General features: G+C 33.7%; 1 long non-coding RNA gene across 2 annotated transcripts; it reads right to left on the minus strand.

The window, feature by feature from the left end:
- Window positions 1–2,481: 2,481 nt before the first annotated feature.
- LOC133798131 (uncharacterized) lies at window positions 2,482–23,733 on the minus strand. 2 transcript variants are annotated; one of them, XR_009875784.1, is made up of 12 exons: window positions 23,394–23,733; window positions 23,097–23,268; window positions 22,118–22,178; window positions 10,660–10,780; window positions 10,409–10,524; window positions 10,088–10,184; window positions 9,868–9,993; window positions 9,712–9,789; window positions 3,324–3,468; window positions 3,080–3,243; window positions 2,867–2,987; window positions 2,482–2,780 (listed from the first exon to the last, which is right to left on the minus strand). It is a non-coding gene; the product is annotated as an uncharacterized LOC133798131 (long non-coding RNA). The 2 variants fall into 2 exon arrangements; XR_009875785.1 differs by lacking the exons at window positions 3,080–3,243; window positions 3,324–3,468; window positions 23,394–23,733 and having other exon boundaries at window positions 23,097–23,384.
- Between the last annotated feature and the right edge of the window lie 627 nt (window positions 23,734–24,360).

Genomic DNA, 24,360 nt, shown 5'->3' on the forward strand with positions numbered 1-24,360 from the left:
TTTTTATGTGGTTCAGCAGTTAATTTGCTCAGTCCACGAGTCTATATTATTAAGACTTAGCAGTATTCTGGAAATTCTTCAGAGATGAATTACCCAGAGTTTTCTCTCCAAAAATCTGAAAATCGATCCCCTACAAGTGGTGATTCCTTCTCTATTTATAGAGAAGGTTGCAGAATTCACTCTCACATATTTCGGGAAGATATTCTATAAATCATTTGAAATAATAATATTAAATGCATTATTTCCTATATGCACGGAAACGTCCCATGAAGACCGGGAATGGATAACAGATTAAATGATATCCCTTAAATATTGGGATTGCATAACAGTTGCATGTTCACACATAATGGGCTATCCCAGGTGATTCATTAGGTCTTCAAGATCAGCGATTGGCATTGAGTCCGTCAAGTCTATGGGTTAGTCACGAGCTCACCACTCAACTTCACTCTATGCTCGGTATAGGTAGGTGCTGACGAAGCTGTCACATCCGAGCTTGCACTTCCCGAGCTCGAGCTATCTCGCCTGATGGAAATTGATGAAAAATATATTTAAGTGTCATGCCATTGCCCATCGCGAGCTCAGAGAATATTCGAGGTTACGCATCCTCGAGGTTGTTGTTTTACTTCAGAGATTTTATGGCTGGACCATATGATGTTTTCATACATTTCAAGCTGACTTGACGAGCCTAGTTTTCGGGGTCATAACCTCTTTTCTCAAAATCTGGGTGTAACATGTTGTTACAAAAATAAATAAATTTAGCAATGAATTATTTTGTAAATGTTGTCTACAAAAATGTAAAACTTGTTTACAAATCTGTAAAACTTTGTTATATATTTGTAAATGTTGTTTACAAAAATATTTTTATGTAACTGGTTTACGCATTTGTAACACATGCTTACAAATTTGTAACGACTATTAACAAAAAAAACTGTATTTCACTGCTACTCCATATTTACACTTTTGTCACTCCGTGTTTTTCATAAAAATTCCGTATTTTGTAATCTACCGTATTTTTCACATATTTTTTTTAAATGTTAATGTATTTTTGTGAATTTCCCTAAAATTAATATCTTTAAATAATATTAAAAGATGAGTAATTATTGAAATAATAACAAGATGTTTCAAATTAGTAACTTTGTGTTATGAATAATATTGGGAGAATGAATAACTATTAAAATTATAAAACTAGTAAATTTTTATTACAATTATGTTAAGTAAATATATAAATTATTTATGCAACTATTAGTTAAAAAATATAATTTTATTTGTGAATTAGTTTTGTAAACTTTTGTTACAAAAATAGAATTTTTGTTGTTATGAATTAATCTGTAATTGTTGTTTACAGATTTGTAAAAAATTATTTACTTATTGTAATAGTTTTGTTACTACTTGTTACAATCTTGTAGCATATTTATACTTTTTAATGAGTTTTAGTTATTGTATGTAACAATTTTATTATTAATTGTAATAGTTTTGTTACTACTTGTTATAATATTAATATTAGTTGTTCTAACATCTAATATTTTTGTAAATTTTTTAGTTACAAAAATTGAATATTTTACTTATAAAATTAATTCTGTAAATCATTGTTACAAACATGTTAACAAAATACAAGAATTTGTTACCGTGATAATGAATTTTCAAATTAGTAAATTAATGATGACCAAATTTTAAGTATTAAAATCTATATTTATTTGTTTGTTAAAAAAACTAAAATTTATGTAGATTGGTTTTCACGAGTAACATTTTGTTTTGCGAATATATTTTTTATTCTGATTAATTTAGTTAAAAGAGAATCCGTTAAAAAAAATCAAACCAACAAACTAATTTATGGTGATAGATTTGGCCATATTATAATATTATTAAATAAATAGTTTTCAAATTATTAGATTTGTTTTTATAGTACTAATAATTAATAATTATATTATTAGTTTCTAAAAACATTAATAATTTATTATGAGGAAAAATTACACATGTTATTGAATGGACTTAGATGTCATATTTACCAATAGATTATTTATTAATTGGCATCATTTGAGTGCCGTATATTTGTAATTAACTACAATTACCGTATATTTGGACTTTTTTTATTAACATGCAGTGTATATATATATATATATATATATGTATTAGGAGAAAGCAACGTGCAATGCAAGTTTTCTTAGTTGTATTGAGAAAATGTGTGAACTTAGTTTTATTTTTTAACTTTCGTAGTAAAATTTATTATTTAATCTAGGGTAGGTAATCATTTAGTACAGTATATTTTTGTAAAGTATCGTTTTGGTACCCTATAGTTGCAAAAATACGGGTACCAAATGAATACATTTCCTATAATCAATGTCATATATTTTAAAAGACAATATTTAATTTAATGTATGACATAAAGATATTACTAAAAAATATTGTTGGAATTCAAACAATAACATTGTTGATAAATATTTGGTATTTTTGTTTCCGAACGAGTGATTTTGCTATTGAACGGTTTTAAATGGTAGACCTTTGTAAATAAAAAAATAGAAATAAAATTGTCTATAGTTTAATAAAGAATAAAGAATGTGATTTTGTTTGAATAAATAAATAAATGAAGAAAGGTGTTAATTTGTGTTTGTAATTTAGGATGATGATTCATCCTTGTTGTCATCTTGTGCGGCTTCAATGGAGAGAATAGTGAAATGCTTGTATTTGACATTCTTCATTTTTTCTTCATCTGCAGACAATTTGATTGTCCATTTTTTTGTTGCTAATTTATTCGCAACACTTTCAATGTGTTGAGGAATTTCCTGCAAGAACAATTTAGAGTTAGTTTATAGAAATTATGGATTTTTTCATATGTATTATTTTGAAATGTAGTAATATTTATTCTTACCTTTGTAGAATTTTCCATCAACTGGACTGCAGAACTACCAAATGTCTATTCTACTACTTCTCCGAACAGAACAGCATCGAGCTTTCCAGTATCATCTTCTAGTTGCACATATGCCCTAGCACTTAAAATGTATTTAAATATATTAGTTTTAATGTGAATACTAGTTTTTAAAATTTTATAATTTATTTATAAATTTAAATAAAATCTACTCACTGTGGTGTGGAGGTGTCTTGCTGTTTGCCGTTTGGATTTTCGCAAACAATTATTTCTTCATACTTATGTCATATTTTTCTATGGCATGTTGCACACGACATGTAATAGTACATTTGGGCATAATCAATTATATTTATCTTTGCTTCTATCCAAAAGTATTCTTTCTACATCAAATAAGAATTGTTCTTTAGAAAGTTACTAATTGTACTTTGTTATTAAATTTAAATAAAAAAGTAATATTTACCTCCATAGATTGCAAAGCCTTCATCACACAGGGAATATCACAAATCTTCATGGTTTCTTTAAGTCCAATAGATGATAGAGTAGTAGATGGATGTGTCAATGATGTTTCAATGATACTTTTGATTTTCAGTGTATTATTATTCGCCCTTTAGAATAAAAAGGGAATAGTAATAAAAGTAAATAAATATAGGAAGATTATATGTGTTGACCGCGTTTTTGGCCAACGACGTGAGAACGTCAAAAATGATAAAGCCTTCAAGAGAAAATAAACGACACAGACGATTTTATAGTGGTTCAGCCCCAATGTGATGGTAATAACCTAATCCACTTAGATTTGTGATTATAGATCTGCACTCAAGATCAGATGAACCTAAGTCAACTGAGTTTCTTTAGTACAGATTACAAGAATACAAGAGTTCCCTCAAATACAAGTACTCTCTCTCTAGAAAACAAGAATTTGAATCAAAATTCCCCAAAAGTCCCTTTATGATCCCATAAGCCTTGTATTTATAGGCTTAGGATCGTACATCTGATATCCCCCATAATCGGGATATTTTCTTATTCTCATTATATTTAAATTACAACAATATTCAAAATGTAACAGTACACCAAATTTGTGGGATAAATGAGAGATTCCAGCGTATGCCAAGACCGATTCTTGTTGAATCCGTTTCTGGAAATCTTGACGTAGTCCTGCTCTATCTAGTTGATGCATATCACCTTCAGTCTGGTCGACCACACCTCTACTGGGTAGTCATGCACTTGACTGGGCAGTCATGCACTTAACTGGGCAGACATGCACTTGACTGGGCAGACATGTACTTAGCTGGGCAGACATGCACTTAACTGGTCGAACATGGTCATGACCGATTGGCCAAGTTCATGCCTGGTCGGACAAAGTCATGCTTGGGCAGACAAGGTCATTCCTGGGCAGACAAGGTCATGCCTGGTCGGTCATGACACTTGACTGGCCAGTCAAAATTCTTCATTGGTCTACCGGGCCACTCCTAAACCGGATCACTTTATCACAACTCTGAGGAGCTAATATATTTATTGACTATTAATGTGTCGTTTACGGACCATGTACTGCCACTTGTCACCTCTATCGCCACGTCATGGATCTCCAATTTTTGGGGATAACATTTGCCCCCCAAGTTTATTATACGATTTTCTCGTATGATAAACTTTTCTTCTAGCAAAATGTTCTTGAGGTCATTCAAAAGCTCCCATCCGGTTGATAACTTTCACGTAAACCCCCACAACTGAACTTGTCTTGTGATTTCTTCAAATTCTATTTTTTTTTATCTTGTTGTAGTATGTGTTTTGGATGAGAAATGGTGTTAGTGTTAGAGATTTTAGGCTTTTCTTTTTTCTTTTTTTTTTCTTTTCAGAATGGGTTTGTAGTGAGACTTGGGGTCAATCGGCCATTGTTGCACTTTTTTTTCCTTTATAAAAATGTGATCCGATCAGACCCTTGGCTATGGGCTCAGTCATGGCCATTTGAACCCCTCGGGCCACACTGCCTCTCCTCGGCTCGGACGCAAACGGGCTCCTCGGACCAGGCGCATCTCCTCGGATTGACACAGCCGCTCAGACGCAACTCCTCCAGCCGCTCGGATGCATCTCCTCCAGCCGCTCGGACACCAGCCTTCGGACGCGCGCACACAACCATGGCCGCTCGAACATGGAGCTCCTCGGATGCGCATGTACCAACAACTCCTCGGTGTGTTTGTTGAGCCACTCAGTCATGCAGCTTTGGACATGTGACACAACCACTCGAGCATATGGCATAGCTACTTAAGCATGCCTTATCCCTCCGAACACCATTAAAACACCTTGTTAGAGTTTTGAGAGATTGATTTCTCTCAATCAATCTTGGGAAAAATTGACTTCTCTTCTCAAAGAAATTTTTTCACTGTGTAGTAAATATTTTTACTTTGCATTTATTTGCTCGTGTTTTTTTGATTCACTCTAGAGACTCATCGATGTTAGTCATTCTAAACAACAGAGTTTCCTACTCGATCGGTGATACATGCTTAGCCGACCAGGGAAGTTGTATCTGCTCTCCCGAGCAGGAAAACTTTGCACCTGATCAGCTAAACTTGTACCTGGGTAGTAGTTTACTCTTTATTCTTGTATAGCTAAGTTGTTGGCATTTATACTTTACTTTTCTTTTCTAACTTAAAACATTCTAAGTCTCTTTTATACTTAAAAAGTTATAAGTTTTTGGTGAATAGTAAAGTCACTCTGGTGTATGCCTTATATTTTCACATGAGTACTTAGTTTTCTAACTTAGAAATTCTAGACATTTCATAAGTCCATACTAAGTATACTTTCTCACACTCTTATTGCTCTAACATTTTATGAGCATAATGTTTATTGTCACACGAATATCTGCTCCTAACTTGAAATTTTAAAAATTCCAAGTTACTTAAGCTTTGTCAAACAAGTTAGCTTAATGGCTTTTTTGGACTTCGAAAACTTACAAGTCAGCCTAAAAACAGATATATTAACTCATGCTCTTATTGCCTGTGTTAAATTATATACCAGTATACCCCATGTGCCCCCCAGGTGATCGATGGTTGAAAGATCCTTATTCACTTGCTACTTGACCGAATATGTTCGAGCAGTTAATTACTCGTGAAACACATAGCATATATGGAAAATATTCGAGCAGTTGAACACTGCTTAAACGTATTGACCAGTTGAACACTGTCCGATTTTACCAACCAGTTGAACACTGCTCGGATAACTAACACACATGAATATTTGTAGCAAGAATCGACCACGCTGCGCGCAGTCTCTTTTATTACTCGTAAATTAAAAAGGACAAAACATGTCTAATAACGAGTCTTAAACAACCAAAATTGTTCAAAAATAAAATGACTGGTTAACAAATAACCAGCTCATAAACCAAACTTAAATAACAAGTCTAACAACTCGAAATCAAGCTACCACTCTAAAAGCGGTATTTAGAAATAATATATCCTTCGATGCTTGCCACTCCAGTGGTTTTTGATCCTAGCACTCCCGCTCAGCATACTTCTCCTTTGCTTCGTTGCCTTCCTCAGCCAAGTGTGGACCTCCACATATAGTGTCTAAGGTAAAGTCCACAGGTCCGGGCTGCAAGGGTGGAGATCTTTGTCGCTTGAAACCAGGATTGCTGCTACCTCCTTCTCCTTGGGGTGTCTCTGCCCGGTACTTCCTCAACTTGCCCAACCGGAGAAGAAATTCTATCTCATCCTTGAGGTGATTGCATTCATTCGTGTCATGACTATAATCTCCATGGAAACGACAAAACTTGTTCATGTCTCTCTTCCTCATCTCTTTCCTGATGGGGGGAAGCTTTTTGTAGGGAACCTCTTCATGACTAGCAAGATATATCTCTGCTTGGCTGGTCGAGAGAGTGGTGTAGTTAGTGAATTGAGGCTCATACTTGGTTGGCTTTTCACTTGAATTCAACTTTGCTTTATTTTCCTCATGGTGGTCAGACCCATTATTTCCATGTTTCCTTCCACCAGAGTCACTTGATCCGCCCGGATTGTTTACGCCATTCTCCTCTTTCTCTATTGCATCATCCAATTTCATATACTTGTCCGCCCGATCAAGAAATTATTGAAGTGTTGAAATTGGATTTCTATGTATACTGTCCCACAAAGGGCTCCGATAAGTTATCCCAGCAGATATGGCAACCATCTTCCCCTCGTCTCCTACAGCAGTTGCTCTATTGGCTTCTCTCATGAATCTATGTATATAGTTCTTTAGAGACTCATCTTTTCCTTGTTTGATATCTACCAAGTGGTTGGCATAAACTGGTGGAGTTTGGGCAGTGCTGAATTGTCTACAAAACTCCTTCCTGAATGCTTCCCAAGAGGTAATGGAGTTTGGCTTAAACTTCCAATACCATTCCTGGGCAGTATCCGTCAAGGTAGTCGGGAAAACTCTACACCGATAATCGTCACTTACTCCGAGCAATTCCATCTGGTCCTCGAACTTCCCAATATGTCTGATGGGATCTGCCTTTTCTGTATATACTGGCAGAACCGGTGCTTTGTACTTTGCTGGTGGCTGGGCTGCTCTAATTCGAGCACAGAACGGGCTGCCACTCCTGTGGTCTACTGGATCGATCGCAGAGGGTCGTTTCGTCAGACCTTGAACTGCTGCTGTTAGCATGTCAAGCTGGGCTTGGATGGCTGGTGCAACTGATGAGGTTCCAAGGTCTTGACTGCCTGGTCGGGCATTACCATCTAGCGCGCCATCGTCAAGAATTTCTACTTGACTGGCAGGGCGGTCCAGATTTTGCCCTTCGACTGGGACAGTCCTCCTCTTGTTGGTGATAACATCCCTTAGATCCTTCCGAGAAGCATGCTCCCTGCCCGATCGAACACCGTACTCTTCGATTTCCCAAAGGGCTTACTACGCGGGACTTGCTCTCTCCTACTACGCTGCTGGTCGGGGTGTAGTGGAGGCCTTTCAGTATGTCCTGGGTAGTCTTTCCTTCCTTGTTGGTCATGGCCCTCCTTTTCCTTTGACAGGTCGGTGTGATGACTATCAGCCTCATCACGACCATGCCCATCTTTGAATTGTGAAGTCCTCTTCTCTCGAGGAGCTTTATTTTGCTCCTGCCCAGGTAGAGTCTTCTTACTACCCGATCGGTGACTTCCTGACCTCGAAGTTTCTGATCGGTGCCTCCTGGAGGGGGTTCTAGAGTGCTCCCTTTGCGTCGAGGCAGTTCTGGATCGGTCCCCATCATCTTCCCGACCAGGGGGGTTACTTCTGCTTCTGTCCAGTCCATGAGAATTGGCTCTGTCAGTGGTCCTCCGACCAGCATCATTATTTCTTGCTCCTGGGGTGGCTGCTCCTCATGCTGCAGCTTGGGCATTGGCCTAGACCAGCTGCATAGCTGCCTCCAGAGCGAGTGCAGCCTCGCAATGTCGCCTATCGGCCTCCTCCTGCTGTCGTCGGATCTCCTCACTCCTGGCATCCATTTCCCGCCTTTGCTGCTCTAACGCGGCTTTCTGCCTGGCCATCTCTTCAGCGAACGCTTCCTGTCTGGCGTGGAATTGTGCCACCTCCTCCTGGAAGGTACCCATGGCTTCCTGGAGTTCTTCAACTTCTGGAGTCACGTCCTCGAGCACGACTCTAGGCTCAGTTTCACGGTCTTGAAGGCTAGGACCTTCTGATCTGACAGACTCTTTAGAGGAACCTGTCTTCTTGGAGGGCGCACTGGTGTTCTTAGGCGCCATAATACTTCAGGGATCGTCTGTCTTTCTCTTCAGGCTCTCAATGAAAGCACCAAATGTTGATCGAGTTTTTGTCCAACGACGTGAAAACGTCAAAAACGATAAAGCCTTCAAGAGAAAATAAACGACACAGACGATTTTATAGTGGTTCAGCCCCAATGTGATGGTAATAGCCTAATCCACTTAGAGTTGTGATTATAGATCTGCACTCAAGATCAGATGAACCTGAGTCAACTGAGTTTCTTCAGTGTAGATTACAAGAATACAAGAGTTCCCTCAAATACAAGTACTCTCTCTCTAGAAAACAAGAATTTGAATCAAAAGTCCCCAAAAGTCCTTTTATGATCCCATAAGCCTTGTATTTATAGGCTTAGGATCGTACATCTGATATCCCCCATAATCGGGATATTTTCTTATTCTCATTATATTTAAATTACAACAATATTCAAAATGTAACAGTACACCAAAATTGTGGGATAAATGAGAGATTCCCGCGTATGCCAAGACTGATTCTTGTTGAAGTCGTTTATGGGAATCTTGACGTAGTCCTGCTCTATCTAGTTGATGCATATCACCTTCAGTCTGGTCGGCCACACCTCTACTGGGCAGTCATGCACTTGACTGGGCAATCATGCACTTGACTGAGCAGACATGCACTTGACTGGGCAGACATGCACTTAGCTGGGCAGACATGCACTTAGCTGGGCAGACATGCACTTGACTGGTCGGACATGGTCATGACCGATCAGCCAAGTTCATGCCTGGTCGGACAAAGTCATGCCTGGGCAAACAAGGTCATTCCTAGGCAGACAAGGTCATGCCTGGGCAGACAAGGTCATGCCTGGGCAGACAACCATATGACTAGTCGGACAAGGTCATGCCTGGTCGGTCATGACACTTGACTGGCCAGTCAAAATTCTTCATTGGTCTACCGGGCCACTCCTAAACCAGATCACTTTATCACAACTCTGAGAAGCCAATATATTTATTGACTATTAATGTGTCGTTTACGGACCATGTACTGCCATTTGTCACCTCTATCACCATGTCATCGATCTCCAATTTTTGGGGATAACAGTATGAAAATAATATAATTAAATGTAATGTAATTTGAGCAATATGTGTATTTTAATATGCGAGTATTACCATTGCTTTAATGCAGTTGCCTTTGGAATTTGAGGATTGATTGTGAAGGTACTTGATGAACGTGATGACAGGACAATCCTGTGTTCAAATTGAGATTTATATTAATGAAAGTATATCGAAGATATAAGAATATATAAGTTATGTATTTCTAAGTACCTCTATATGTTCGAACAACTATTTGTATTCCCAATATTATTGGGTATTCTTCAATAATTTTTTTTTATTGTTTGGCATTCGTCTTGGACAAACCGACCCCACATAATCAATTTAATTGGGTTGAAGCTGACAAATTATATTGAATAAAAAATGTTAGTGTACATTTTGTAAAGTAATATCAATACTAAATTTAATTGAAAGTATACTTTTCTTTTTTTACCTTTCATCGATAAGATATATCTTATGGATTGTTTGTTGTTGAAATTTTGTGGTTATCTATTTTGTTGATTCAATCTGGATTGCAACAGTTAAGAAATCTACATATTGAAATAAGAAATTGGTTATTTTGATGATAATCAATTTGTATAAGAATTAAATTTGAAATATTTATTCATTCAGCTGAGTTTTTGTAAAAGTGTCGTCTGTAAATGGAACGATGTTATATTTTCGCGCCTCTATTTGATTGTCTTGTTCTTCTACATCTTCTATTAGTGTTCTTGAGTTGAGGTTCCAATCATATTCATATGTTCCAATCTTGTACCTTGGGTTGGCATTTTTGACAAGGGCGTCACTGATACAATAAGAGTGAAACAATTTTAAAGTGTCCTCCCTAGAGTCAATATCTGTTCCATAAATTATTGATTGGACTCGATTCCCCTGAACCAAAATTTTAAGAAATAATGGTTAATATTGTATTATATGAGTTGCAAATGATAAATAGAGGTATGCTACATTCATTTAGGAGAGTATTAGTAATTTTCAAACTAATATATATTATAACAAATATGATACCTGTTGGTCGATTAATATTAGATTTTGGTATTTGACTGCTGAGTTACGACTTGTTCGCTTTAGAGATTTGTCTGCCACAATCATCTTGATTTTCCAAGGTACATATTGTTGGCATTTTTTCCTTGTAAATATAGAAGAATATTACACACATAAATATAATGTATTTGAATTATTAATTTATGAAATAATGGAATAATAGAATAATGGACCGAAAATAGATTAATAAAATCTGTGAATATTACCAACGTAAACAGTAATTTAAAAATGATGATGATAATAATTCTGTGTACACAATATTTTTGGTGTAGTTTTTGTCAAGTTTATCAGTAGTCACTGGTCGAATTAAAATCCTCACTGTAGACGTTGTCTTTGCCCTTGATAAAGCCACGTATAATTGGCCATGAGAAAATACTGGTTGTGGTAAATAAATCCCAACATAATCCAATGTTTGGCCTTGTGACTTATTTATGGTCATTGCAAAACTTAATCTTATAGGAAATTGAGTTCGCTTAAACGGAAAACCACTATTATCAACCACATTTGGTAAAAACGGTATTATTGGAATGAAGACTCTTTTTCCCGTATGATGTCCAACGACAATTTCAGCATCTATGATATTTCGATCGAAAGCTCGACAAATCAAACAGGTTCTATTGCATAGTCCCTCTGAAGGATTAATGCTTCTTAGGAGCATGATGGGACAATTTTTCTTTAGTAATAATTCATGAGGTGGAAGTCCATTAGGCGTTAATGTGTTTAAGAAATCTTCCATAACTGATGTCTCATCTACATTGTAATATCGATGGGCTTCACCTGGAAATCTTTGTATTAACAATGCATTTATTTCATCGACAAAACTATTCTTTGGTGTTAGTATGGCCCAGGTCATCATAGTTGACATATTTCCTTAACATTCTTGAATGTTGTGGAAAACGTCTTGTATTAAGTGATCTAATGAAGTCTTGTCATCATCATAGGGAACAATCATCCCATTTGGTATTTTTATGATTTCATCTTTTGTGGTTGGTGGCAATCCATTACCTACTACTAACACATAATTTGAAAACATTGGATCTAATCTTGCTTGCATATTTTCAGTTAGTTGAAACTTAGTCAATGTAGGACACAAGTAAGAATGAACCAAACTGGAATTAACCTGCTCTTGTCTAGTTCCTTTACGGACCACGGGTAATACTTGTCAAAAATCTCCCCCAAAAACAACAACCTTTCCACTGAAGGCTATGTCAGAATCATTGATGTCTCGTAGCATTTTGTCTAATGTCTCTATGTGTTGTTTTCTTTTCATTGGTGCCTCATCCCATATTATTAATTTTGCTGCACGAAGAAGGTTTGCAAGTGCACTTTGTTTGCTCACACAACACATGGTTTTTTCGCCAGTATCAAGTGGAAGCTTAAAGCGTGAGTGAGTTGTTCGACCTCCTGGAATTATAGATGCAACCACACCTGATGAAGCAGTTGCAAGTGCTACCAAGTTTCTTGATCGTACTATTGCTAGAAGTGCCCTGTATAGGAATGTTTTCCCTATCCCACCTGGGCCATCTACAAAGAGTTTTGCATTTTGGTTTGATTTTCCAACACTACATTATACACTTGTTGTTGCTCGCTATTAAGTGATCTTGAAGATGTAATATCTTCTTCTGGAATTTCAACACCCAACTCATCATCGATTTCTCTAGATAGAAATCCATTTCCATCGAAAGAAATGTATTCATCAAGAATATGGTAAGAGTTAATGTTTTTCCCCATTGATTCAATTGTAGAAGAGATTGACCTTAATACATGATATCTTGCAGTCGATGTAGAATCTTCTGATGATTTGAAATCAATTGACATATCTTCCTCAAAACGTTCCCAAAAGTCTCTTGGATTGGTTGGATTACAATATACCAATATTGTTGCGAACAGTCACCTCAAACTGGATGGCATTTGATATAAAGATGCCTCATGTAAACAGTCTTCTAAGCTACTGTCTCTATGTAACAAACCATGCATTGTTGCTGCCTCACGAAATGTGGGGGCCAAAATGCCCTCGACTGTTCTAAGATTTTCAAAGGACAACGGTCCCCTTACATGGTTTAGCAATATCTGCATAAAATAACACTCACCCTCAAATGGATTTGCTGTAACAATACGACCTATGACTGTTTTCGTTTTTCGGGGAGTCCATTCTTTGTGTTGATGGTTCCAAACATAATATTCTGGAATTTGTTTGTACAATAATTTCTTTGCTATTTCATCTACTCGATTTAATGCAAAGAATTGTGTTAGCATAGTTATTCTAGAATGGTCTAAATTGAGGATGTTAATTAGATTGTCGTTTGCTCGGAAAGTGACCGAGTGTTGATCCTCCAGATGTAAATGCAAACTATACACTGCTGGGGACATCTCATTGATAATAAATCTATATATTTTCCACATTGCTTCTGGGGGAGCAATCCATCGGGTTGACTGGAATTGTTGGATTTCATCAACTTGTTGATTGTTTGTTTCAGAAACTAAGTTGAAAGCGACATGATCATGACCTTTATAAAAGTATTTGTAAAGATATTTCACTGCTTTTATTGTAGAACAAATCTCTACATTAATGTGAGAGTCAAATGTTGCAAGGAGATATAGGTTGTATGGAACAACCCAAAGATTGTCTAGATTTTTTCCTCGAACCTTCATAGTCATTCCATTGTTTGAGCGCCTATATATTGGGAAGCAATTGTTTCCAACAGTTTTTGCAGATGCATATTTCTTTGGATAATTACTTTTGCATTCATGATTTTCTTTCATGCAAACATTTGATGGATTCAATACTCCACATGGTCCATGCATCATGTGCTTCACAACAGCGTTATGGAGGTGGATGTTTTGTATTTTTATCAAGTATCTCTGCTGATACGATCTCATCAAAAGATTTTGGTGCATGGAGTTTCCAATCATTTTGTAAGATAATTAAAAAGTGGGCATGCAGAAGACCCCTTTTTTTATGCTCAATAACATAGACATATGCTGACACTTTTCCGAATATTTGCCTTTTGAATAACTGGTCCTTTAATTCTTCCAATTTCGCATGAAAGACTCGAACAACCAAATCAAGTCGATTTTGACTCTCCTCGTGTGGACTTAGTTCATTTGTAATTTTTGGCCAATTTGGATTGCATGTCATCGTTAAGAAAATGTCAGGTTTTCCGTAACGTTGAATTAAAGCCATTGCTTCCATATATATTTTTCTCATGTCTCTTGGACCTCCAATAAAAGAAGATGGGAGTATAATCTGTTTCCCAACATTAGAAGGATTTGTTTCCCCAAGCGTAATTGTATCAACAATACCTTGATACAGCTTTGATCGAATATGTTGTTGCTTGCCTCTAAAATAATCTAGTCTTGAGGTCTCGATCTTATCAACTACAAATTGCTGTAATAATCGACCAGAAAGCAGCAAAATTGATCTGACATTTTCTCTTATTTGCAACTTGTAGCAATAATATTCGCGACATGAAACTATTGGGCACTTTCTTTGTTGGTTTAATCCTACAAAAGTTTAATGTGAAGGAAATGTTACTAACGTGGATGTATATATACTAAATGTATTTTTCTAAATTTTTAATACTATAGTCTAACCTCGCTCTTTTGTTTCAAGTAACACTTCTGCAGTGGCTGATTCTTGAGGATTTATTGATGGGTTTGTTTCGTTGTACTTTGATCTGCTTCTTCTAATCCTTTGAATCCCTTGATGCCAACTAGTATCACCGAAAGGAAATAATATCAAATATTGCAGTGGATCATAACACCCAAAGCAATACTGAACTTTATGATTTCCACCAGAATGGTTATACACAAGAATGTTACGTCCTCTTGGTTGATCTCCGTCATCATTTTCGACCCATATCACTGCAACTTGTGAGGATGTAGGGGCATTGAATACACGTTGATCAAGCCCAGCATCTGTTTTTATATGAATGATTTGTTTTTCCAAATCAGGGAGATCTCCAAGTGAACGAAAAAAAAAATGGAATAAGGATTGATGTGAAGAATATTGATGAGCTGGGTTACAATTGATGGCTCCATTTTGTTTGAATCAGAAATTCGATTTTGTAATTCATGCTCCGTGTCGTAGAAATACAATTGGAGATAAGAAGGATGACTATTGGAAGGGAGCAAGTCGTTGATATAGTGATAGATTTGTCCTTGGCTTCTGAAAGTATATATTCCTCTATTTCTTCGACAAAGTTCTTTATCAAAATTAACACCGAACGATGTAAACGCAAGCTTATTGTTATAAGTTTGAATGTATGTTCGGAAATGTTGAGATTCACTATTGTTGGATGTAAACAACGCATAAAGCTCATTTGGTACATTATTTGTGGCCAAAGAATTTTTTCCATCAGCACAACAAAACCCAGTTGTTTCATGGCAGAATCGCTTTGCTTTACAATGTCAACAGCTAGGCACTAATGGAAGTGAATATGGTTCAGATGGCACTACTTTTAGAAATTGTCTAAATCCAGTAGAACGCGTATGAAATTGACCTATTTTGATGAGAATGACTATTTAGAAAACAAAATGAAACTGTCCATATTGTTTTGATGAATAATTTTGAAAAACTAACTAATTTTATATTAATTCCTTACCCCTACAAGGTCTTGGTATGTTTGTTTTATAGATTAGATCATGTCGAACAACATATGGGTCCTATTCATAAAAAAATTTGAAATGTTAAGAAAAAATGAATAGAAGGATGGTTGAATTAGACTACTGAGAAAAATAATTTCAGGAAAATCTGTTGGATAAATACATTTATAGATGAATTTGGCTCTGAATGAATTAGCCCGGTGCCATCAAGATTGGGATAGATTAAGACTTCATGAGATGATCCCTCTTCATTGATGTCAGTATGAGTATGAGAATTTCGCTGTCTCTTTGATACTCTTTGAAGAGGACTAACATGTTCAATATTGTTCGTGTATTGAACACCAATATTTGAATGTTGAGTAATCAATACTGTCGTACGATTATTATCAAATGTGTCCAAATCATCGTTATTTGATGATTCGATATCATTTATACAAATTGAATTGGTTTTTAATGTTTTCTATTTAGCATATCTCTCTCTTTGTTTTCTATGAATTTCTTCCTTTTTTTCTTCCAGAAAATCTTTATATGAAATTCTTCTTGTAGGTGGTTTGTCATGATCTTCAAAAAGGAAAAAAAATTCAAATATAAAGTTCATAATTTTTTTTAGGTTTCTAATTTTTTTAAACTATTTTTAATGAAATCTTACCATTTTCTATTTTGTCAATGAATGTAGTATATGTTTCATCTGCAAGATATATTTCTACAGGAAAAAAATAACAAATATATCATATCATAGTATAGATTAAATAATTAAATGATAAAATATGTTTTCAAATATACTAATTAACTAAATTTTCATATTCCAAGCAACTTCAAATTATTTATGTAGTAATAAATAATTAATATTTTAATACTAACCTGGTAGCACTCAAAGTGTTGAAGGTGAATAGAGATGAGTGTAATCGTGAAAGTAAAATTATAATAATCATAAAGTTAAATTTTTAATGTAATTATATTTTTTATATAATAATATGTTAATCCACCAAACTATGTTATATATATATATGGAAATTAATAACAATAGTATTTATATATTTATTAAAATATACAATTTATATATTATGAATATTATTATTAATATATATATCCAATTTCTTATTCAAAATAACATAATTATTAATATTATTTGATGATAATAATATATTCCAAATTTTGTATACCTAGCTTATTTAATTTTAATTAATTTAAATATATAAATAAAAATTTTGTTTACCTAAGTTATAAATTTTGAGTATAAATTTTTAGTTATTAATCTTTTGTAGTATAAATTTTGGGTAAATTTTAACATCATTGGTGGTAAAAATTACACATTATTGGGCCAAACCCAAACTAATTAACTGAAGCCCAATAATCAAACCTTATCTATCAAACCCTAGTATAAATATATATTTTTCTACCAAAACCCTTAACCTAATTTCATTTCTAAACCTAGCCGTCTCCCTCCCCTCTCCTCTGTGCCAAGCCTCCTTTTTCTCTCTCGGCAAAGGAACCCACCACCACTCCACCAGCTCCACCCACCCACGGCTATCGACTCTTCCTTTTCAACTTGTGATGATGAAGTTGCCCTGACTTCGCTACTGAAGCGTTAGGTCCATCTCCCCTCACCCAAAAGTACTCAGCCCCCGTCGTCACTCCCTCATCATCTTCGACGACCCAAGCGCAAGTGTCCGAATCAACCAGGCCCATCTCGGCCTCCCTCGTGCGCAACCTTGAAGCTAGGTGACCTGAACTTAGCCATCACCACCATGTGACCACCCTTGCGCCACCTCACCTCGCCTGTTCACACACCAAACCCAGACAGAGGAGGTGTGATTTCTGCCTTTCTTCTATTCTTTTCACTTTTTATTTGTGTATTGTTGAAATAGTTTTACAATTTCATTTTCCCCTAAAGTTTGACCCCTAAATCATTAAATATCCCATTTGTTGTTATTAATGTCCTTATCTTTATTGCATTATTTGGGTTTCAAGGTTTGGTGGTTCTTTTGGCCGGGTCCAACAATGAGCTGAACATTTGAACAGTCCTTCATGCAAAGAGCTCCTTGGTTCGAAATATGTTCTTGGAGAATCTGTGAGTGAAAACAATCATCTCCTTCAGTCTTGAGTTAGCAAAGTCTCGAGGGAAATCAATACTGGCAGTTACTATGTCCTCATCAATGACCTTTGATTGTTGAAATAGTTGTTGCTTCTACAAGATGAGTATTTTATTTCCAAGCAGCAAAGAAGTTTACGCCTTTGTGTTTTGTTGTTGATATATAGGCGAATGGTTGTTAGCATTCCTTGTGGTCCTTCTATGTGTATGAGTGTATATGTTGTATTGTTGGTTGCTTTTCTCAGTTTCCATGGGGTTTTGAATTTATTCATGGGATTTTGGTTTCATTGGAGGAAAATTGTGTTTGGATTGGATTTAGGTTTTGGATTGAGAATTTTAGATATTTTTTGTATTTAGTTTTTATTTCTTTGTTTATAGTGGGTATTATTTTTTAAAAATCTGATTATGTTGTTTTCTGAGTCTTTGTGCACTAAATATGCTTAATTTGTGTCTTTTTAGAAGCAGTGAGCTGGGTCATGGCTTTGGATTGCAACGACTAGGTTGCAGCTTGGAATGACTTGGTTGAATTTTATTTGAGGAATATTATTAGTTTTTTTTGTTTGTGTTTTATTTACTTTCAGGGTTATATTTGATTGGACTTTCCTGTTGTTTATTTATTCGGGTGTTTGCAGGATTGTAACCATGTGGATGTTGATTTTTATTTGACTATATTGTTATGTTTGTTTTGTTTTGTGGAGTATAATTAATAAATAGTTTTGTAATTCAGTAGGAATTGACAAGTTGTTGGAATGTTCTTTATGCATTTTTGTTTATATTTTTTTATCTAGTATATTATGTTGTCAAAAGTGAGCTTTTCTGAAACAATACTTTTATGTTTATGTGGTATACATTTCTTTGAAATGTGTTTGTACTTTTGTTTTCTAGGGGTGGGTTAAAAGAATGAATTTCATAAATATTAATGTGCTACTTTTCATATGGAAGTATAAGTTTTATATGTCTAAGTTGCAGCTGGGAATGGCTTGGTAGATTTTTATTTGAGGTATATTATCAGTTTTTTTTTTTTTTTGGGTTTTATTTACTTTCAGGTTTATATTTGATTGGACTTTCCAGTTGTTTATTTATTCGTGTGTTTGCAGGACTATAACCATGTGGATGTTGATTTTTATTTGACTATATTGTTATGTTTGTTTTGTTTTGTGGAGTATAATTAATAAATAGTTTTGTAATTCAGTAGGAATTGACAAGTTGTTGGAATGTTCTATATGCATTTTTTTTTTTTTATTTAGTATATTATGTTGTCAAAAGTGAGTTTTTCTTGAACAATACTTTTATATTTATGTTTTTGAGATGGTTGATTTATGTTTATGTTTAAGTATTGTGCAGAAAGGAGTAATAGGAATTGAGTTTTTGAGATGGTTGATTTATGTTTATGTGGTATATATTTCTTTGAAATGTGTTTGTACTTTTGTTTTCTATGGGTGGGTTAAAAGAATGAATTTCATATATGGAGCGGGTTAAAAGAATGAATTTCATATATGGAGCGGGTTAAAAGAATGAATTTCATTATTATGGGGTGGGTTAAAAGATTATATTAAATATTAATGTGCTACTTTTCATATGGAAGTATAAGTTTTATATGTCTAGGTTGTAGCTTGGAATGGCTTGGTAAAATTTTATTTGAGGTATATTATCAGTTTTTTTTTGTTTGTGTTTTATTTACTTTCAGGTTTATATTTGATTGGACTTTCCTGTTGTTTATTTATTCGTGTGTTTGCATGACTATAACCATGTGGATGTTGATTTTTATTTGACTATATTGTTATGTTTGTTTTGTTTTGTGGAGTGTAATTAATAAATAGTTTTGTAATTCAGTAGGAATTGACAAGTCGTTGGAAGGTTCTATATGCATTTTTGTTTATATTTTTGTTACCTAGTATATTATATTGTCAAAAATGATTTTTTCTGAAACAATACTTTTTTGTTTATGATTTTGAGATGATTGATTTATGTTTATGTTTAAGTATTGTGCAGATTTGAGTAATAGGAATTGAGTTTTTGAGATGGTTGATTTATGTTTATGTGGTATATATTTCTTTGAAATGTGTTTGTACTTTTGTTTTCTAGGGGTGGGTTAAAAGAATGGATTTCATATATGAGGTGGGTTAAAAGAATGAATTTTATTATATGGGGTGGGTTAAAAGATTATATTAAATATTAATGTGCTACTTTTCATATGGAAGTATAAGTTTTATATGTTTTTGGTTTTCTTTTTTAATTGGCTCCACATAATTTTTTAATAAAATTATGTTACATTTTAACAATCTCATGCCCTACATCTAAGTATTTTATTTATGTATGGTTAGCATTATTTAATGTTGATAGTTAATCTAATCAATCTTAAAATCTTGTTGATGGTTGTAGGTTTCTTTCATAGTTCTCTCTATCTACTATTTTATTGTTTGACTATTTTATATTTATTAGCATAGCAATTAATAGTTTTATTTCTCTAATGTTACTATTTTAAACTCACTAAATTCATAAACTAAAAACATCTAAAATATTTTTACTCACATAGCATAATATAATATAGTAATTAATAACTGAATTTGTACAGGATTAATAGAGTAAATCATAACTGAATTTGTATAAGATGTTATCTTGTGTTTTATTTTGTTGAACTTTAATTACTTTTGTGTGTCTATTTACTTTGGAATTTTGCGTAGATTGACAACCTGAATTTAGAAAAAGAATAGTTAGTAAATCTATGATGAATGTTTATAAAAAATTTGAAACATAGTTATTTGAGAAAAAATGGTTAGTAAATTAATGATGTATGGTTATAAAGAATTTGAGACTTAATTTTGTGTCTATAAGATGGTTATAGTAAATCATAAATGAATTTGTATAAGATGCTACCTTGTGTTTTGTTTTGTTGAATTATTTTTGTGTGTCGATTTACCTTGAAAATTGCATAGATTGACTACCTGATTAAATAAAAAAATTGTTAGTAAATCTATGATTTATGTACATAAATAAGAATTTGACACTTAATTTTGTGTGGATAAAAAAAATGATTTACCTTAATTATGTTTTCTAGTTGAACTCAACCTACAATGTACTCAGAATAGATACTGTTTTGGAGAGAATGTATATTGCTTTGGAGAGAAGTTCTATAATTCATATGTAACTCTTATACGTAACTCTTTTATAAGACTACTATTAAATTAGATATTATTTTCGAAAAAATTTAAAATTGATATTTTTGTGAAAAGATCTCAACAAAAACACTATGACTATATTGGCTGACGTTTTTTTCAAATTAAAAAAATCAAGGCCTAGAAAATAGGACACTGTTGAAGGGATCAATTTTTCAACATTTTAAATAAAATTGTTAAAGTTTGAAATTCCAAATAAAAATATCAAGTTCAAGATTTTTTGTAATTGGTTGATAGATGTTAATCTCGTTAACTAAAATAATAGCACTTAAGCACGTTAATCCAAAAAAATGCATACAAGTTTGCCATGTTTTTTATTCAATTAAAATGAAACTGTTAAAGTTAACATCAGTTTATTAAAATCTGTTAAAATTGCCAGAATTTTAAAATAACTCTGTTAATCTAAAAAATTGTGTACATATTTATCATGTTTTTAATTCAATTAAAATAAAATCGTTAAAGTTAACGTCAGTTTACTTAAATCTGTTAAAATGCCATAATTTTAAAATAACTGTGTTAAAACTAAGAATTGTTGTTACCCACCCACTTTTTATATAGAAGAGATATGCGAATTTCCCTTTTTTTAATATAACTAAACAAACTAACTAAATTACCATTGTACGGATAGAAACAATGTTACTATATACAATCACTACTAGTATGGCCAATTATGTAATCCCTCGGTTGGTTTTGAGGGATTACACACCTCAACATGTTGTGAGCCGTTGGATGGGAGGATATGTCAGATTTTTGGAATCCAATGGTCTCAATAAAAAGTAAGGGTAAAAAGTTGGTGAAACTGGTAACCGGTTGTTTTTTTCTTTTTATTTGTGCCATTGTGAATTTTTTTTAGTACCTTTTCATGGATGTTTATTTGGTAAAGAAACTATTGTTCTGTTGTTGTATTCTTCATCATCATTAATTCTCCACCATCTTTGTTTATTTTTTATCTTTTGTTTGCAATATAGGCGAATGGTTTGAATTGAAGATAGAGTTGGAACATCCCTTTTGTGGCTTCTTGAGGTAACTTGAAGTGTATGGACATGGGTTCACTCTTCACGGGTTTTTGAAATTACCGATGGGCATAAAAATACATGAGTTATTTGGTCCATTACAGTGGATTTTTTGAGTTTCTTGTTTGCATTCCATCGTGCATCTTTCACATTTATGTTGTTTTTTTTTTTTTGCTAGAATAAGTCCCTTTAAATAGAGGGGCAATAATGAAAAACCATAACAGAGTTGAACAAGATTATAGATCCAAAATGGGCTTAACACCCCAAACTCAGGCCAACATAAACACAAAGGGGTGATTTTTGGTGGTTTTGACAATTCCTTTTTTTGTTAACTTTTCTTGTGTTGTGGAGGGGCAATTTTTAATTTCGTATTTTATTGTTTCATGCGGTTCTAAGATTGCATGAAACAATAATAGAAAAACTGTGCTGCTACATAAAAGTCCGCAAACTTCATTAACATACCAAGTCAAACAAATTTCAACAACTTATAGGTTAGTAAAATTTAAAGAAGAATAATCAAATGAAGGATAACTGACCTCTGTTTACTTCTCAACTGGAATCAAGGATATAACCAATGACTTTAGCTTACATTGCTCTCTAGGTTCATATTACAAACGATTTCAGAAAATGCCCCTTATAAGCAACAATTTGTTAACATCTACACATTTCTCTTCCGTATAAGTGATATTACAGTCTGATTAATAAGATAATTAGCCTACGCACTTAACATAGATCAATAATATATTTTGGTTCATGTGTCATTTCTCCTATTTCACAACCTAGTAAAGTCCCTTTTCTCGCCATTTAATGCTATATCAAAGTAGTTACTCAAGAGCATAAAAATTAACAAAATTTTAGAGATCTTATTCCATGTAAAATCTATTTATCTAAAACTAAAATAAGAGTTTAAGATAAATGGCAAGCAATACATACATATCAATCGATAAATCTAAATGACATGTATAATTACGTAGCAACAAATCCACTCAACTATACTACTCCAAATTGATAAACCAATTCCATTCACCCCTTATTTCATAATTTTCCTACACCCCTACATGAATTTCTCATAAAAAAAAGTAGTACCAAACAAAAAATTAGCAACATCGAAATACCATAGGATTGTTTTTTAAAGTTGATAAAAAAAACCAGAAAAATTTTCAACTGTTTTTTCTCAGCTTGTTTTTCTATACTTATACCAAACATAAACAACAATCTACTAATAAAGCAAAGAAAAACATGTCCTAAAATACGAATATAAGCACAAACAAAATAGTTTCCAACATAATATAAATCAAGCATAACCACTACTACGGTGCTCCATAATTTGGACAAATGTTTCGTTCAAACAAAACATCAAACAGTTGGTCCTCAACTAAAAACTACATTACAAGACCTTCACTTCCACTCTTCCTTCTATTTATTACCAAAACTAAACATTAAACCAACCATTTTCGAGTCCACCACTGACACCCCCACAATCAAATTAGAAGAACAAAAACAATAAAAACTTACCTAATAAATGGAAGGACTTGAGCGAATCACAAAATAATGAGCAACCCACCTCAAGCCATAAAATCAAAACCATGACAACACCATTTTACAGAGACCCAGCTTTGTTGAGGTCGAGCTGTCTGAATACATGCAACACCAACAGTAAACTCATTTGACACAATGGATGCAAACTCTAGCGAGAAAAATGCAATTCTGTCAAATGTAAATGCAACTTACCAAAAAAACCAAATTACATATCTACCCCAAATTGTATACTTAATTTCAAAATTAAAATTAAAATAAATAAATAAATAATACCTCTAACACGAAATAATATGTTAACCGGTTATAAAACTGGGTATACCAAGTTATTTCACATGAATGAACAGTTTATTTACTTTTGTCCCATTTGAGGTGTCTCAAAACTCAAACCCAACTGAGGTATTCCATAAGGGCCCTATTAATCTGCATCTCATAATTGGAGATAGGGGTATTCATAAAACCGCCCACACCGCACAAACCGTCCACACTGCACCACACCACACCGCAATTTGCGGTTTAGAACCCTTCGCGGTGCGGTTTGTATTTTTGTCAAACCGCGTGGTGCAGTGCGGTTTGTGGGTTTAAATTTTATAAATGCGGTTCAAACCACACCGCACCGCATCATTATATATATTAACTTTTTATATATATATTTTTTAATTTTACTATATTTAAAATTAATGCATAAATATTTATATAGTATAAAATAATATACACAATATCTAGAAAGAAATATAATATTTCATAGGATGCTAACACATATTATACTTCAATCTAAAGTTATTTCTCCTTAATTAAAATAATATTTAGGTTTATATTATATTTTTATTTGTTATTAGTTTATTATATTTTTATTGTTTTGCTTAAAGTTTATTAGCTTGTTGTACATTTAATTATTTTTTTAAACACTCTATGGTTATGAGATTTATTATGAATATTTTTTAATTATAATATTTAATTGTTAAATTATTTGGTAATAGGTACAAACCGCCAAAATCGCACCGCACCACACTTCATTCTTGCGGTGCGATTTGAGGTCTATACGATGCGGGTTGTGGTTTGGAAAATTATTCAAATCGCATATGTGGTGTGGTCCAAAAAATTAGAAAAACACCGCATCAACCGCACCACGAACATCCCTAATTGAATAATGAAAAATTGAATGGCTGAAAATTAGGTTTGGTTCTCTTCCATCCTCATTCACTCACACTCACTTACCTAACCCTCTCATAACCTCCGTTAA

The sequence above is a fragment of the Humulus lupulus genome, chromosome 8, assembly GCF_963169125.1.
Source record: "Humulus lupulus chromosome 8, drHumLupu1.1, whole genome shotgun sequence".
Lineage (NCBI taxonomy): Eukaryota > Viridiplantae > Streptophyta > Magnoliopsida > Rosales > Cannabaceae > Humulus > Humulus lupulus.